This window comes from Schistocerca cancellata, chromosome 3 (genome assembly GCF_023864275.1).
Source record: "Schistocerca cancellata isolate TAMUIC-IGC-003103 chromosome 3, iqSchCanc2.1, whole genome shotgun sequence".
In the NCBI taxonomy this organism is placed as follows: domain Eukaryota; kingdom Metazoa; phylum Arthropoda; class Insecta; order Orthoptera; family Acrididae; genus Schistocerca; species Schistocerca cancellata.
The window spans coordinates 524,023,532-524,042,786 of NC_064628.1; the positions used below are offsets into that span (position 1 = coordinate 524,023,532).

The following is a 19,255-nucleotide window of genomic DNA, read 5'->3' on the forward strand; positions in this document are numbered from 1 at the left end:
CGTTCTATTACTCCAGAGACGTACAGAGGTCCAAATAATCTAAAGTCCTAAATATACTGATGAATTTAGCGACTGCTAGATCACATATTCTGTATGGTAGTTCAGTGTTCAACAAACCAGTAGTCAATATCCTGTTCACAGATTACACAACTGAAGAAGACATAGAAAAGCTAACCGGTGAAACCTCCTCACGTACAGGGAATAACATCCTAACCTCCTAATGTTGAGATCAGGAAAAATCTAGCCATAACAGCATACTTAAACTTTTAATCAGTAGGTGAGGCTGGCAAAGAAAATTCAGTGACCGGAGTGCAGCTCCAGATTCGTGGCCCGTCGTTTCCACACGGCAGCAAGCTGCTGTGAGTGTCCTTAAGTCACCCTCCTGTCACGGAAATAGAAGTATCTAATTTATGGTGTGTTACCGTGGGCTGCGATATAAAACGCTGTCCTTCTCTATTAAGCCTGAAAATTAATAAATCCGTTGCCACATCAGAAAGAAAGGAAATCCGACCAACCTCTCGGAAAATTTTTACGACATGTGGTGAGAGATTAGTGGCAAATGTGCTATCAGATACTGGAGAATTTTAAGGTATACAAAGATAGAGAGGGCAACACGAACTATCGAGAGCTCTGGCTTGAGCAGGATTGCAGAGATGAAGTGATTAAGAGCATTCTTCGAACCGGTCGCAACATTAACCAATAAGAGTACACTGTCCAGTCACATTAATGTGACCAAGGCCTAGGCTGGAAGCCCAAGTGCAAGGAGCACTAACAGATGTCAGGTGCCAGCACTAGCAATGATGCGCACGTGAAGGGTGTCGGAGTGACGTGGAGACAGTCGTAAAGCGGAAACGGAGCGATTTATGTGACGTCCAAAAGGATTTGATCATTGGCTTTCAGGTTAAGGGTGGAAACATTTCCGAAACGGCTAAGTTTGTAAATTGTTGGCGTACAGCCGTGATTAAAGTATATCGTGCTTGGCAAAATGTCGCTATCAAAACCTGGCGTCGAGACAACCGTAAAGCTCTACGAGCCGTAGATGACAGGGCGAACGAAGGCTGCAGAGATGTGAATGGTGAAAACTGACGTGCAACTGTTGAGTAACTGAATACCCATATGAACTGAGAGGCTACTAACAGTGTCTCCTCAACTACCATTTAGCGAACGTTACTGTATTTGGACCTCCCCAGCAGGCACCTCGTTTGTGCAACCATGTAAACTGCTGTTCGACAGCTATGAAGGCTGCAGTTTGTACCACAATTGGACGTCTACTAACTGGCGATAGGCGGCCTTATCAGGTGAATCACATTTTATGCATGTTGTGTACATAGTTCCGCGTGGTCAGCGCGTACACAACTTTCCTATTAGAGCGCGCCCTGCTAAGCACAACTGCGCAGGCGCAGCGCTCGTCCATCTCCACACTGCGAGATGGCGCTGCCATAGAGACGGACCAAATTCTGCTTCCGCCGATCCGCGTATTAATATGTAACGCAGCCAATGAGATTGATGCTAACGTAGAACCTTCTCTCCTCACGGATCACACTCGTGCAGTGATACATGAATGTGCGAGGTATTATACGAGTGTACAGACCTCCGATTAGTCAGTCTGCATTTGTCTACACCAGTCTGTACCAATCTGCATTAGTCTGTACCAGTCTGTACGAGTTTTACATTTGTCTGTACCAGTCTATAGTCAAGTTTCAGTCTGCGCCTAATAAGATTACCATATTCCTGTACACAGCCATGAAGATAAATGTATAGACACTTTTGTCAAGTATCAGAGATATATGTTAGAATAAGATTAACGTACCAATACCAAAGGAACTTCAGATTGTCAATTGTAAATAGCATCCAGAACCAAGTTAAGTAATTTTTATGCTTGTTATTATTTTAATAAATGTGTGTGAAAATTAATCAAGTTCTGTTTAAAGTTGGCCACCGTCAATCTGCTACTCTAAGTGTGCAAGTGGCATTTCTATCGTCTGACCTAACGGCAGAAGATAAAGACGCCACGATAAGACCACGAGACATATTGCTGACACTCGCCTACTTCGTTAGAGCGACAAGTCAAATAATCTGCTGGTGTGTGTACTGAAGGTCTTACAGTACGCACACTACAATGCACCATCAGACAGGTGGCCGTTGGCGTGTATGACGCGAAACGTCAGGAAGTAAACACTGCAACAATCGTCAGGATGTAGGCCAGAGGAGGAGAGTTACGGTCTGGGAAACGTTTTCGTGGCATCATTCCCTGGATGATCTTTTCACACTGGAAGGCACAGTGGAGTAAAGCAAGTACGCATCTATCCTTGGGGACCAAGCCGACCCCCACATGCAGTTTACTTTTCCTCGGCACTATGCCATCTACCAACAGGACAACGCAACGCGTCACACAACTCAGAGAGCACCAGGACGAGTTTACCCTCGAACGAGAATGGCGCAGCTGACCACGGGACTGGAGCCAGCATAGCTCCACATCCCTGTCGGTACCTCCTAAAACCGCACTGACGCTCTTCCTGCACTTCCCGCACGGGGACGCGCAGAAAAAAGTGGTTATTCGGGCGTTTGATAGGTGGCCACATTAACGTGACTGGATAGTCCAATAGCCAAGTGAATGCACAGGTCAAAAGACCTTAGAATATGTCGCTGAATGAAATTTTGAGATTTTCTTGACGGTGGTTGTTATATTAGTCTGCTAGAAATTTTTTAAATTATTTACATTATTGTGAATTTAGCACAGATTCCATCAAGTACGTTGCTATCTTTGAACAGATCATGCATAACTGAATTTCATATCTTTTCAGACGTGTTGCTTAACACTCCTTTAGAAACGACTGCCGCTATGTTGCGCGTGGTTAGGATGCTTATTAAAGGAAAATAATTTTGAAAATGGCTAAAAACAGTCAGAGACATGTTTTTGTATGCTTCAATCAGAAAAGACAGGTAGGGAATTACTTTCAAATCCGGGTGCTCTACTTTAACAGTAATGAATGTTGCTTACGACATCTCATTAGTTACTTTGCAGCAATTTTTTGGCCAACCAGGCCTGGCTATAGAAGTACAGGGTGTTTCAAAAGCCGGCCGAAGTGGCCGTGCGGTTCTAGGCGCTGACGTCTGGAACCGCGAGACCGCTACGGTCGCAGGTTCGAATCCTGCCTCGGGCATGGATGTGTGTGATGTCCTTAGGTTAGTTAGGTTTAACTAGTTCTAAGTTCTAGGGGACTAATGACCTCAGAAGTTGAGTACCATAGTGCTCAGAGCCATTTGAACCATTTATTTGGTGTTTCAAAAACATTCGACTTAAATGACAAGAGTATATCTCCCACATAAATGAAATAGAAACTAGGAAAAAGTTTACCTTATGCATACAACTACAAAGTTTTATTTTCAAAGGAGTATATGTGTCACATATAAGCACTCACCTTACAGCCGGCCGCGGTGGCTGTGCGGTTCTAGGCGCTCCAGTCCGGAGCCGCGCTACTGCTACGGTCGCAGGTTCGAATCCTGCTTCGGGCATGGGTGTGTGTGATGTCCTTAGGTTAGTTGGGTTTAAGTAGTTCTAAGTTCTAGTTACGTGATGACCACAGCAGTTGAGTCCCATAGTGCTCAGAGCCATTTTTTGAACTCACCTTACAGCAGTTTTTACATTTAAGTTTTGGAACAAAGTTTTCATTTATCTTTCAAAAATATTGAATATGACCGTCACCTGATATACATAAAGTTGTAAATATATATAATTGTACATATTGTAAATATATATAATTGTAAATATATATAATTGTAAGTTAGATAAATTTAGCATAATTCTCATCAAATATGTGGAATGTTGTTGCCATCTTTGAACAGATAATGTATGCCTGAATTTCGAAACTTTTCAGATCTGTTGCCATTCCCGCAATATGTGCGGTGCAAGTTTTATGTGATTCATCCTGCATGAGGGTGAATCACCTAAAATATTGCGGAAATGGAAATTGCTATTCATGTGTGGTTTTCACGGAATGGATTCGTAGTCAGGGGCGCGTATTGTTAGCCAATAAATAGATTGTAACAATATTTATAAAGTATATTTAACAAACTAAAAGTAGGGTAAATTAGAATGTCAGTTGTTTTTATTGCAGTATTCTAGTGTGAGTCGTCTACGAGACATGGTATTTTGAAATGTTTGCAGAAGGACACTTGTTTGTACTATTCAGCTGCATAGTTGCCAGATACGATGTTGTTATGGTTGCTTACAGTGAGCTTGTGTGTTTCTGGAGTGCATCGCGACTTGCTAGTCAGTTAGTGTGCGACAGGTCGTGAGTGCAGAAAAGCCGACATGCGCATGTTGTATGCAGAGAGTGTAGAAACAATGCAGTTCGTTCTTGTACGTTGTTTGCGGCAAAAATCCCAATAGACCATCGCAGCAATTATTTATCAACCTCTTCAGCCAGTTACGTGAAAGTTGTAATGTGACACCTAGACAACGTAACAGAAGGAAACAAGTAACGACAGAAGAGGGTGAAATTAATGTTCCTGCTACTGTTGCAATTGATCCGCACGTTAGCTCCCGCACAATCGCACGAGGAAGTTGCATGAGTCAGGCAAGTATCCTACGCATTCTCCATCGACATAGGTTTCGGACCTATCATACCTCTCTCCATCATGAACTGCATGGGAACGATTTTGAGAATCGTGTTAGCTTTTGTACATTGGCATTAAGACAGGGTTGTCCAGAGATATCACGTATCCTTTTTGGTGCTGAAACCACATTCATCAATCGTGGCCAGATAGGCCGCCGAAACATTTGTCTGTTGAGGAGCCCTATTGTCTTCGTCAGGTGGAACGTCAGCGTCCATGGAGTGTAAACGTATGGTGTGGGATAGTGGATTATCAGCCCATAGGCCGGATTTTCATAGAGAGAAAATCGAACGCACTCAATTATCACAGTCTCCTAACAGATCTTCTTCCACGGATGCAGACTAGGATCAACATGTGGTACCATGTGCAGGAAGTACTACAGCATGTCTTCACGAATTGTTTTCAAGTCATTGGATTGGACCCAGAGGACCTGTACCTCGACCAGTCTGTTCGCCGGATTAGATGTCTGTAGATTTTTTCCTGTGAGGAAAGTTGAAAGAGGCTGTCAACAAGGTCATACCAGCTACGTCCGATGATATGCAATGACTATTACTCCAACCTGCTCGGACATCACTGTTGAAATGATAGCACGTGTGCAGCAGCCATTCCATATCAGACTGGAAACGTGTAATGCTGCTGCAGGTGGTCGTTTTGAACACAGCCTATGATAGTCACTTCTCTCGTTACTGGTCTAGATCGACGTAACTACTGTATGCACTTGTTCTTTAGTGTGTGCTACCACAGGTATTGTTCAAGTGTCGCTGTGGGAACTTTTCAAAATACGGTATCTCGTAAACGACTCGCACTAGAATGCTGGAGCAAACACAATGGCATTCTAATTTACCTTACTTTAGTTAAGTCACTACGCATTGTGCTATTTAAATAGTGTGGGTTTGCACAAAAATGCAGTTTATAAGTATGATTACAATCTATTTATTGCCTAACAATACGAGCCCCTGACTATGAATCCATCCTGTGAACACCGCACATCAATAGCAGTTTCCCGATTGCCATTGCCACGTAAACCGGATACTCACAGCTGCCGGCAAGATTAACTTTCGGTTTCTGTCTTCATTCACGTAGAAAATATATTCTTGTACAATCGGGTGAATTTTTAACTGACGAGGTTGGAGAGCAGGAAAATCTGTAATGTATAGCAATGGGTTTCACAGCAGACTGGAACAAACAAGACGCTGAGAGTACTGACGTCGTAACATAAGGAACCGGTGCACGCCGCACAGTACCCGGCGGTCGGCGGAAAGCACAAAAACGTTTGGCGTGTCCGCCGTTGCAGCGGCGCAACGAGAGCCAGACGGCAGCGGGAGGAGGAAAAATAAAAGCGTACGAGTCGTCCTCGAGGCGAATTTTCTGCGCGGGGAGGGTGGGAGAGCGTGCGGCGGAAACAGGAAGAGGCTAGAGGCTGGCTGGCCGCACCTGCCGCGGATTTGCAAGTGGGTCGCGAGTCGCGCGCGGTGCCGCCACCTGGTCTCGCCCCCCCCCCCCCTCCTCTGTCTTTACCCGCCCTCGTCCAAGGAGCTGTCGTCACTCGAGAACTCCTCGGAGGCTCCTATGGACTTGGTGTGGAACCTGCGTGTTTGTTTCTCAACAGTTCAATTAAACGTTCATCCATTTATACTGACAAGAAGACCACATGTCAATCAAGGATTTGTATTTTTACGTCATCTATACGGCCCCCCCAAGGAAAAGTCCAAAGGGGTTACATCTTTGGATCTTGATGGCTAAACATGTGGTCCACCTCGACCGATCCGCATGTCTCCAGAGGCGACTGCAAAATGTACTGCCGCGCCATCATGCTGGAATCACAATTCGCGCCGAATGTCCAGTGGCACATCTTCATTAAACTCCGCCACCACTTGTAGCAGGAATATCAAGCACCTAGCACCTGTTAGCGGGGGAAAAAGGATGTGCGGCCAAATCACACGACAAACGGAGATACCTGCGAAGGCACTGATGCCGAAGGTGTGCAGAAATCTTCGTGTAAACGTTGCTTTAGAGTTTTCTTGACTCCAAATGTGGTTATTTCGAGCGTTCAAAACAGCTTTCCTGCTGAAGTGCGTTTCGTCGGTGAACAAAAAGTCGCCTTGGAAACTGAGGAAAATCCACACAACGGTGTAAAGATCAAGTACAAAAATCGACATGTTGCACAAAATCCGCTGTGAGCATGGCGTATACCTTCTGAGGGTGATAGGATGGAGTTGCTGTTCATGCAGAACACGCCATACAGATGAGAGAGACACGTGGAAGTCACGTGAAATGGGTCTTCTTCAACTAGATGAAGCACTTCCTCTTTAAAGACGACAGTGCGCAGCCATCTTGAAGCACCACAGTTTGATCTATCGCTTGTGAATTTCCCATTTTCCGCAGTCGTTGTTCTACTCTGGCAAACATGGGATGAGATGGATTCACATGATCTGGAAAGTACTGGTGGTGTAGATGATGAGCTTCTCTTCCATTACAGCGAGCTTCGCCGTAAATTAACGACATATCGGTGTACCCTGCGAATGTGTAGTCAGGCATCCTATTAGTGCAATACTAGTCACCATACTGTCAAAGAACGCATCATCAGAAAGTACTCGTATAACAAGGCACATGGAAACAGAGGACATCATGTGACATCACGTCATCGTACTAATCATGAATGTGGGTAGCCTACCGTAACAGACGGACTGCGTAACATCTACCACACGACTGAGCAGCTCTTGTTTTCCTGACAACAGGAAACGAACCGTTTCTGTATATAGATTCCTGTGTAAAACTTGATCTAGTAAGTTCCCTCTGCAATCTCCAGAAGTGTGTAACGTGAACTGTGGAACTCCCTATACACACAGGGTGAACATTAATAAAACCGACAAACTGCAGGGACGGGATCCTCACTGTAAATGGAGGCAAAAACGTGCTATGGACAAGCGTCTGGAAACAGACGGTTTTCGTGCAACGACAACAAATCGTCCCGAAACGGTGTACAGAGCTGCATCGCATCCTCGTCACAACATATGTTCCTAGTGGCCTTTATGGGATGCAGACAGATGATGCCACTTCTGGTAAAAGCTGCTTCGTCGGTAAAGAGGACTGTGATGATCTGGTGCGAAAACCATCGACAAAATCTTTCCTGGAAGAGGGAAATCAGCCGCTGATAATCCTTGCACTCGTTGCAGGTGACAGGCATAGTAGCGGTTGTCACTCAGGATACACATAATCATACTTTGGCTTACACCATGTTGGTGGGCCACTTGCCTGGATCCTGTATTAGGGTTCGTCTCAATATTCTGCAGAACTCGGTCCTCCAAATCTGATGTAGGCCCAGTCCTCCACCTCCCTGCATTTTTGTCTGTTTGAAAGGAACCATGATCACACACACGCCCAAAACGGGCTTGGAATGTTGCGTTATGTGGCTGGTGTCTGTGAGCGTACTTGCTTTGATATAACTGTGCTGCCCTCGACCGTTTCCATCTCCTTGGCCGTACACAAACACCATCTCGCCTTGTCCTCGAAATGAATACTGGATCATTCTGCTGCTTCTAGTATGCTGGTGCGTCTATCACATAGCATGCGACACTCAAGAAACACAGGGTTCGTGGTCAGAGGAACTTTCATTTGTCAGCTTCATCTACGGTGGCTACAATGCATTTCTGGACAGATATTCATGGGACCTTTTCTCCTCGATTCCCAATCAGAAATCCGTCTTTGAAGTTTGTCGGTTTTATTAATGCTCATCCCCGCCCGTGTATCGCAGTTGTATCCCACGTGCTCTACAGAGTATTTACATGTTGCTTTGATCTGCTCAGTCACCATATCTGTCTACAATGGAGCACATATGGGACATCATCGGACGACAACTAAAGTGTCATCCTCAAACAGCATCAACCGTCCCTGTATTGACAGACCAAGGCATGGAATTCCATCCTACAAACTGACATCCGGGACCTATACAACACAATGCATACTCGTTTGCAAGCTCTCGTTCAATATTCTGGCGCTTACAATGGTTGAAACTTCCTGGCAGATTAAAACTGTGTGCCGGACCGAGACTCGAACTCGGGACCTTTGCCATTTGCGGGCAAGTGCTCTACCAACTGAGCTACCCGACCACAACTCACGCCCCGTCCTCACAGCTTTACTTCTGCCAGTGCCTCGTCTCCTACTTTCCAAACTTTACAGAAGTTCTCCTGCCAACCTTGCAGAACTAGCATTCTTGAAAGAATGGATATTGCGGAGACATGCCTTAGCCACAGCCTGGGGGATGTTTCTAGAATGAGATTTTCACTCTGCAGCGGAGTGTGCTCTGATATGAAACTTCCTGACAGATTAAAACTGTGTGCCGGACCGAGACTCGAACTCGGGACCTTTGCCTTTCGAGTCTCCGTCCGACACACAGTTTTAATCTGCCAGGAAGTTTCATATCAGTGCACACTCCGCTGCAGAGTGAAAATCTCATTCTGGATTACAATGATTATTAATGCACTAGCATACCCCATTTTCAATGAATTATCTCTCGCTCACATTAACCAATGATATTGCAATGTTAATCACTTAAACACCTTACCTCGACAAACGTATTCGAGAAATTTTTATTTTATACATATATATATATATATATATATATATATATATATATATATATATATATATTTCTGACTGGAAATGGAGGGAGAAAGGTCATACGAACATGTGAGATCACTGGTTAATGTAAGCGCGAGGTAAGTAATTACAAATGGGAAATGCTGGTACACTAATAACCGGTGTTATCACCAGAATTATGAATGCAAGCATGCAAACGTGCATGCACTGTGTTGTACATGTGCCAGATGTCAGTTTATGGTATGGAGTTCCAAGTCCGTTACACTCGGTCAGTCAACACAGGGACCGTTAATGCTGGTTGTGGAAGACAGTTTAGTTGTCTTAGAATGATGTCGCATATGAGCTCTATTGGAGACAGATATGGTGATCGAGCAGGCCAAGGCAACATGTAGACATTCTGCAGAGCATGCTGGGTTACAACAGCAGTATGTGGTCGAGCGCCTTATCCTGTTGGAAAACACCCCTTGGAACGCCGTTTATGAATGGCAGCAAGGCAGGTCGGATCACCAGATTCACTAACAGCGACTTTCGCTGTGTCGACTTCCTTCCTCATTCCTTGCTCCATCAGCATGACTGCACTATATCGTTCCTCACTTTTGTCAGAACCATCCTGAAGCAACACAAGTCTCATAATAACACTCAACACAACTACTGCAATGTTTATAGGTGACACGTTTGCCATAGTCTGTATATACTGCCACCTCACGGTCGAAAAATGGACTGTTTCAGCTAGAATTACATTACAAATCGGCCAGTGTACTGTTATCATAAAGTATTTGCGGGCCGGAGTGGCCGAGCGGCTCTAGGCACTACAGTCTGGAACCGCGCGACAGCTACGGTCGCAGGTTCGAATCCTGCCTCGGGCATGGATGTGGGTGATGTCCTTAGGTTAGTTAGGTTTAAGTAGTTCTATGTTCTAGGTGACTGATGACCTGAGAAGTTAAGTCCCATAGTGCTCAGAGCCATTTGAACCATAACGTATTTCTAGATCACAATGTTCAATATTAAAATTTTGACAAATATGCAACATCTATTTTGACCACATTATATGTTACATAAACTCAAATGTCAATTCTCCAAGTCAGCTCGGTGCATCTCTCAAAAATTATACAGAATATCGACTTTGAAATTTTCCGAATGTTTTTAATTCCGTACATTAAGCTAGATTTTTTCGCCGGGCCATGTGGATGTGCTCTTGTGCCATGTGAGTACGCACGTTCAATTTCCGGCAGTTGAAAATGTTTAAACAATGTGATGTTCTATGAGCAATTCTGTGAAACATAAAATACACAAATAAAAAAAATAATTCCTAAATCTTCTCTATTTAAACAGTCTTTATTAATAAACTGTTAAGAAACATCATTCTATGATCGTCTGGACTCGGTTCAAAGCGGGGCTCATTACTAAGGACAATTCTACTCCAGTCAATCGGATTCTTGGATGGAGAGGTGTCTGGAGACGCCCCGAACGGTCGTGGGGTACCAGCCTGACTGTGACCCGTCATAGACACGGCAACTAGGATTGATGTTCTGGGGTGCCATTTATTTTCATAGTAGGACTCCTGTGGTCGTTATCGGCGGGACCCTAATGGGCCAGCGGTATGTCGCCGATATTCTAAGGCCCGTTTTGTTGCCCTTCACGGCAATATATCCTGGCCTTGCATTTCAGCAAGATAATGCCCGCCAACTCACGGCGAGAGATCCTACTGCCTGTCTTCGTGCTCGACAAACCGTGTTCTGGCCAGCAAGGTCACCGGGTCTCTCCCCAGTTGAGAACGTTAGGAGCATTACTGCAGGGCCCTCCAACCATCTCGGGATTTTGACGATCTAACACGCCATCCGACAGAATTTGGCATGATGTTCCTCAAGAGGACATCCAACAACGTTTCAGTCAATGACAAACCGAATAATTCTCTGCATATGGGCCAGAGGCGTTGCTGACTCGTCCAATTTGTGAAGCTGTTTCTCTTGAATAAATCACCCAATTTTTCTGAAATTGTAGTAATTTGTTTATCTATACATGTACACCACATCTATCGATTTTCGGCCCATTCGGACAGTTCGTTCGTAGTGCGCCGTTTTTTTGTCTTAGAATTTCCTATATACAGGGTGATCCAAAACCGCAGCCGTTAAATTTTGAAAGGTTCTTCAGGCATGTTTTCTGAGTAATTTTGTATGAAAGACGCGTGGTGGCCGGCGTTTCCACCATAGGTGGAAGCATAAGCGGCCAAAGACACTACTAGGTAGGGCATGATCACCTATGGGAAGCTAACATACACCAACAAGCGACAAACGTCGGCAAGCCCCTGCATATCAGCAACGTTGACTGGAAATTACCAGCTGCTATTAGAGCCGACCAACAGGCCACAACAGGGAAATTGACGAGCACGCCCACTGACGCACAAACAAATCGCCAACATCACCCTACACTGTGCATCCGATATATGACCTATCGGACACAAAAACGATGATAAACCTAACTGTTGCAGGTTACTGACGCTGATCGAGAGTTCAACACAGGCACCCAGCGGCAGCCGCCGAGCAACAGCACCGCACAACGTCAAAGGTATCGACCTGCATGATACCCACTACTAGCAAAGCCTACCCTTGCATGACCTGTCGCAGGCAGCAATACACCCGCTACTGCTCTTACCACCCGACCTAACTATCGCAGAGGATTTTTTCCCTTGGCTCTTGTCTTGGCACTTTTTTTTCCTCTGCCCTCCAAACCGCTACCCTTCGTTCGAGTTCGACACAGTCTATCTCCAGATGAGCACGTATTAATGATTAACCTTAACCAGACGTACGCAAACATCGCAGTACCCATACTAGTGAAAACTAACCCTTATGCAAAGATGGCAGTAGACCTTTTGAGTTGGCCATCATGCCGGTGTGGGCGTGGTTGGGTTTCACCTCTATTTAAAAATTTGAAAGGCGTTTCGTTACAGAGTAATAATGTAATCGTGATTTATTCCTCTTTTTTTACCAGAATTATCTTCGTTTCTGTGAAAATACTTCCACAACAGTGAAAAAAGGCTGTAGTAACGCGATCACCAAAACGTGTAACACAGCAGGAGCCGGTTGTTCTTTAGCGCCTACGTACGGATGCAAAACTTCTGTGATATGGTCGCCGTTGCTGCGGGAACAGCTGAGCATAGCGTCGTCATGTCGCTTTTCCACTGCATTCACTGAACCCATAGACGAGATGCATATCGGCCTATTCTTCCTCAGTAAACCTATCCATTGTTAACGTACGTCTAACACTGCCTGAAAGACTGGCCTGACGCAAGAGCGACCGGTATAGAATGCAAGCTTGAAGATCAAAAGTAAAGTAGACGTTACTTTTGTCAACGACAAGTACCGTGAGTGAAGAGAAAAAGTTCGTTCCAAAAAAAGACAGACAGCATTTGAATAATCCTGAGAAGATGCATACAAAGACTACGTTTGAAATATGTATACCTCGTTGGAGGTTGCTGACATCGAGATAAGTACGATATGTTATCTGAACACGTGTCCCGAAAGCTCTCATTGACCGGGTAAGTGTACAGAACATCGCGCTACAATAGTATTACAAATTTAAAATTTCACCGTGACGAACTGTGGAACACTTTCGTATAAGGTCGTCATATTGCGATTGAATCGCGCAAGTGGTTTGGTCAAAGTGCCAGTTGATGCTGGCTCAAACGGAAGCACTATTCATTTGTCCTAAGACTAAAGCGAAACCAGACATCAGTAGAAAGAACAGTGAATATTTATTTTGGTTACTCTCTCTGCATGCAACCAGTAAACCAAATATTTACGTATAAATCTTTGTGTAACATTTCTTACATGTAATGACGTCAGCAATTTGTCCTCAAAGTTCGTAGACAAGTTTTAGGCTGCGTTTTAATTCACGATGATAGTTAATGTCGTCAGTGATACTTTTTCAGACAATAGGCGAGGAACGCGGTGTGTGTGGAGGCACAGTGCAATATTCCGACATCTTACCGGACTTTAAAGCGCAAACGAAATGAGCCTTGGTCTTCTTATTTGCCACAACTCGGGGCTATTCTCACAAAGATTTCAGTGAAAACTATAATAACCACTCTATTACTATGTATTTTCTTTTCAAAGCCCCTCAACAACAGGTAACATAAATGGTGACATTTAAAAAAGTATATTGTTGGTTCACTAACACTCTAGCTGGAAAGGTTACGAACACTGATCGCAAAGAAGAAACTTTGTTCTTGCACTGTTACACATAGGAAACCTTGTTTCGATACCTTCTGTGGGTCTGAAACTACTTTGTGTTACTTAGGCGACTCTCCACCTAAAACACATGTTGTCGCACAACCTTTGCTCATTCTATAGCACAGAAGTTACGTAAAGGTAAAATTCTCGCCTGTATTTACTGTTAGTATTCATGTCGGCACAGCTTATAGCAAAATTTTAATGATCCGACGAAAACAGTAAACTGAACCGAAGACTGTGAAGTACAAAAATGAAATATTAAATGATGGGAACTGTGAGAAATAGAGTTTCGGTGGCCAAACTTATGAACTTCACAAACCAGTGTCATGACACAAGCGCAACGTGTGTGTCACTGCTGATCAATCATTACCGTAAACAAAGACAACAATTTTTATTACAAGTTCATCTGCGTATGTTATTCACACTGTGTATGTGCTCTTATGAATGAATAACACTTTGATCTCCTAGTGTTTTACCAACTGGTTTTATCTAACGTCTGGAAGAATGCAGAGTACGCGCGATTGGAAAATTGTAAATTCTTGGTAAGTTCCTATGGTACCAAACTGCTGAGGTCATCGGTCCCTAGTCTTACACACTAAACTAAGTTACGCTAAGGACAACAAACACACCCATGCCCGAGGGAGGACTCCAACCTCCGACGGGGGATGCCGCTCAAACCTGGCGGCGCCATTGAAAGCAACGACTATGCAGTGGAAGGTCTTGTCATTCTCTTTCGTAATACCGCCCACAAGTGTTGCTTGACGGCAAGTATTTATCAGTAAGCAACATAGTGGACCGACTCGCATCATGCCTAGGGCAATGTCCTCCTGCTTATCGTTACTGAATGAGTTGTGAGCAGTTATCGAAGGACACAATGGTTCTGTTAACACGACCACGTCACGTGTCCTACATGTTGTACAGCTAACAGCTGTTGCTCTGTGGTAGACAAAGTTCGCGCGGGAAGCTCGCCGGCTTAGCCCGCGCCGTTGTGTGTGCAGGTTCTCGTCCACCTGCCACCGGCAGCTTTTTGCCAGAGCTGCGCCTACCGGACAGGAAGTCTCGTCGTGGCGGCAAATTGCATGACGGCTCGCAGAAACAACGGAAATTCGTGAAATAGTTTGCTGTCTGGATGGCACGATGCTCCGTAAAACCGTGGAGCATGTAATAGTTTTGCAAATCGAACACCGCACGCCACTGCTTGAAACGAATAAAACAGCTCTGCCCGAGGGGACTAAAACTGTAGCCAACTTCGACTGATAATATTGTACCTAACAGATAAAATGTTCTGAAAGATATGTCGATTATTTCTACATAAATTGAGTTTTATCAGATTTCTGTAAAAGGTTTTAAACAGATCACAACTTAAATTCTCGGACATTGTCTACGACACTTTCCGTGTCTGTGCTAAAGGGGGCCATGAAAATTTTCCAGTATTAGACACCTTCCGTAACAGGAACGGGTACAGAGAGGTCAACTAAAAATACGTTGACTCGTGTTCGTGATCTGTTTTGAGAGGTGCGTGACGTGGTCTGATCGTGGGAAAATTAACTCTAAACAGGACAGGAAATCAGCCGTATCCAGTTTGATCACAGATACAGCACAGTATGAAGTGAATTTCAAGGTAAGGCATCCCAATAATTATGAACTGACGGAAATGGAAAGTGTTACTCCATGAACACCTTGACCAAACCCTACCAGTACGTCCATTCTGTCATATATTTTGATTAAAATTTCATCCTTATGCGAGCTTAAACACATCAGCTACGAATGGAATAAAAGTTTAATCACTTACTACTATTTTTTCCGGGCCATACTGACGACAATATGCAATTTGCATGGTCCATGTAAACATACCTTAAAAGTAAATCAGGTGGCCTTCAGGTACGTGGTAATGAAGAAGAGAAGAATTCTCAGCTTTGTATGATAACGGGTGAAATCGTGTAAGAAACATAAATTGACTTCGGGAAACAGGAAATTCTATATTTTCATCTTGACTAAGGGTGAAATGACTTGCGCGCCATCCAGTATCCACTGAATTTAATACTGCCTTCCTGCAGGAAGCAATCAGTTTTGTACCTTTATACATTCCTAAAATAAACAGAAACACTAAAAGATACACTGGTCGTCATGTACTCTGGCTGACAAAAAGGTGAAGCACTCAAAATGGGAGAAGGAAACGAAACGAAACGTCACGGCTTGACAGGAAAGGTGACGTTATTTCGGTGATTAAAATATCGAGTCCAGTTTACAAAGGACGTGGCAGTATGAGTCCACTTATCAGTTTGAGGTTGCACCCCTCCTGGCCCTGGGTGCATCCACTGATTCAGTCGGGAAAAATGTGATAAAACCGTTGTATCCTCTCCTGATGCAAACTGGTCTACAACTGTTGCAACTAGTCCGTGATACCCTGGATTCTAGCATTCAGACAGAGTTTACGCCTGAGCTGGTCCCACACACTTTATACGGGGTGATTTTTTGCATCGTATACAAACTCTAGGGACTGATCGATGAGATGATACGAAACAAAAAAAGGTCAGTCAACGTATGTCTGGAAATGCATGGTTTCCATTCTAGAGACCATTTATTCACATTGTTACAGAGACTGCGGTCTAATGTGCGCTGTACCATGGAGCAACAGTTACAGTATGTGTTTAAAATGGTTTCCGTGTGCTTCAACGCATGCGTGTAAGCGCCGTAGTACGTTCTGTCTCACACGTTCACATCGGCCAGGCTGCATCCGAACACTGTCGAAGGCAGCATGAATACGTTGTTCCAGAGTCTCCACATCTGGAATGGGCTCTGCATACAAGATACTTTTGAGATGGCCTCATAAGCAGAAATCGCACGGGTTGAGATCCGGTAAATGAGCAGACCATGCAACTGGACCCCCTCGTCCGATCCGTTGACCATGGAAGACACGATTGATATGCGTTCGGGCGTTAGCGGATTGGAGCACCATAATATAACAGCTACATAATCCTTCGAGTCATCAATGGCACTTCTTCCAGCAGGGGAGGCAAAGTGACCCACAACAAACGCCGATAGGCGAAGTGGAAGGAAGACTGGTCCCAAAATACAGTCGCCAATTAACCCGGCCCACCCATTCCAGCTGCACCTACGCTGATGATTCGCTGTCACAATACCATGGGGTTTTGCATACTATCCCACAGATGACTTGTGAAAGTTGAAGATAACACTCGCGTAAAGGTGGCGTCATCTGTGAATATGATGGGCGACACAGATCCCGGAATCGTGGTAGCCTTGTGAAGAAACCAGTGACAAAAATGCCCCCCATGTGGAAAATTTGTCGTTAGTAAGCCCTGGATACGCCGTAAGTGTTAAGGGCAATAACACTTGTTATGGGGAATGTTCCACACTGTCGTCTGGCTTACCCTGTACTCGCGGGCCAACTGCCCGGTGCTCACACGGCGGTGGCCTTACATAGTGTTAATCAAATTTTCCTCCAAGTCTGCTGTTCTAACATTTCGGATAAGTCCATCATGATCTCCTGTTTCCTGAAACGAAGCTGTCTCAGACAAACGACATACATTGAATGCTGTGGTTGTTGTCGGCAGGGATAGGCCTCCTGACACATCCTTGCTGCCCGCCGCCCGTTGCCATTTGCCTTTCCGTAAGGAAACACCACTCGGCAAGCTCTCGATTTGAATACGAAACTATTGTGTACAACGCTGTATCACATCCACTACAAAGTGAGTCAGCAAGAGAAGTGCGGACACAACATTACCAATTACTATGGCAGGAGAGGGCGCTAGGGCATTACGTATGAGGAACAATATCACGCTCGAGGAGGAAACTATGCGTACTGTAACAGTGGGTGCTTGGCAGTGCGTATTAGACAGCAGTCTCTGTAGCAAAGTATTACTGAATAAATGATCTCTGGCATGGAAACCATGCACTTCCGGACATAAGTTAATTAGACCTTTTTTGGTCCGTATCCCCTCACGATCCCTAGAGTTGGTATACGGTGGAGAAAATCTCCCTGCATAGGAGAATTTGTTGACCAGATGAGCTTCTCGGCATCAGGCAGACAATTCATAGAGACACGTGACATATGCGGACGAGCATTGTCCTGTTGAAAAATGGGACTGCGATACTGTCGCATGAGAAGTAACACATGAGGACGCAGGATGTACGAGACGAACCTTTACTCCGTCACACTCCCCTCAGTCACTACCAGCCACGACCTGAAATCATACCCGATAGTTCTGCACACCGTGGCGCGAAGAGTAACACCACTGTGGTTATTCAAAATATCGGAAGAAAGGACCTCGCCCCAGATCGCTTTCATACTCGCTACAGATGATTTTCCAGGGTGGTGCAGAATCGCGATGCATCGCTGAACACAATGTCATTCAACATCAGCTCACGCTTCCCGTCATGGCATCACTACAAACGCAGCCTTTGGTGTAAACGCAGCCGTTGGTGTTGTGATGTTAACGGCAGCTACGCGTAGGACGGTAATTTACTACTCCGGCCGCTGTTAGTCTCCGACAAATGGTGCGGTATGATATAGAATGTTACAGGGAGTCCATTACTTGTTCTAACTTGCCAGGAGCAGATGTGAAGTGGTTTCAAATGGTTCTGAGCACTATGGGACTTAACATCTGAGGTCATCAGTCCCCTAGACTTAGAACTACTAAAACCTGCGACCGTAGCAGCAGCTCGGTTCCGGACTGAAGCGCCTAGAACCGCTCAGCCACAGCGGCCGGCTGAAATGGTTTCAACGCCACTGGTACACAGTACGGCGATTCTCCATTGTGGTGGTCAGACGTGGTCGACCGGAACCTTAACCACGAGTACGCCTGCCCTCATGTTCCCAGGCAGTCCAACATCACGCTACTGCCACATTCGAATGATCCACAAAACTGACGTCTGTGTGGCATCTAGAACATAAGTAGCGTTCAGTTGCTACTCCTTCGTCCTCGCAGATTAGCGCTTATTCGAGGAAACTAACTGTATTCATAAGTAGTGAACCATATAACTGCAGGTTTGTGGTGTAGCCATCCTGAATAAGAATTAGGGCTGCCATCAACTGATGCACTGTCCTCTTGTGTTGAACAATTCGTGCAAAATTTTAATCACTTTATCTGTGCCTGGCGTTACTCCAGCTGTGTGTACTATACCAAAAATCATTCATCGTGTGACATATCTCTGAAGTCCCTAATGTCTATCTCCAGTAGCGACTAACATAGTGTCACGAAAATCAAAGTCTACTCACAAATAAATTATAAGCGACACATGCTGTGTCAAACCCGAGCCAAGACTGAGTTCTTAGGGCGTTAAATTTCAGTACTGGAATTTCAACAGCCTTCATGCTCCCTTCCTATGTTTCCGGCTCGACAACACACCGGCAATTGTTCCTTAAAACTTCTACTTTTCGAGTACTTAAAATCTGAATAAAAACAGAAAATTCTTCCCTTATTCTATTCTGTAGCCGTTTACTGTTTTGTTTGACATGTCGACAGTTATCGAAGTACTGCATTTTTGGACTCTAACTACAAGAGAACTCCTCTGTCTCGTTTGTAGCTTGAACTGATCTTACCACGCGAATCACCATCCAACACTGAGCATGCTCAGCTAATGGCATCTGTTGCAACGGATCTACATCAACATATATACTGTGCTACATTCTCCATGATAGAAGGTATGATCCGTTGTACCAGTTGTTAGGGTTTCTTCTCGTCACATTAACGTGAAAAATGTCTGTGTAAATGTGTCTGTGAGCGCTGTAATTAATCTAGTCTTATCCTCGCGATCCGTACCGGAACGATAGGTAGATGGTTGTAGTA

General features: G+C 44.7%; 1 protein-coding gene and 1 non-coding gene across 4 annotated transcripts in view; both read right to left on the reverse strand.

Moving 5' to 3' along the window:
* Positions 1–19,255, reverse strand: part of LOC126175344 (BTB/POZ domain-containing protein 1-like) — a 633,855-nt gene that overhangs the window by 359,825 nt on the left and 254,775 nt on the right. The gene's annotated exons all lie outside the window — the stretch shown is intronic.
* Trnal-caa (transfer RNA leucine (anticodon CAA)) lies at positions 8,652–8,726 on the reverse strand. Its single transcript has one exon. It is a non-coding gene; the product is annotated as a tRNA-Leu (tRNA).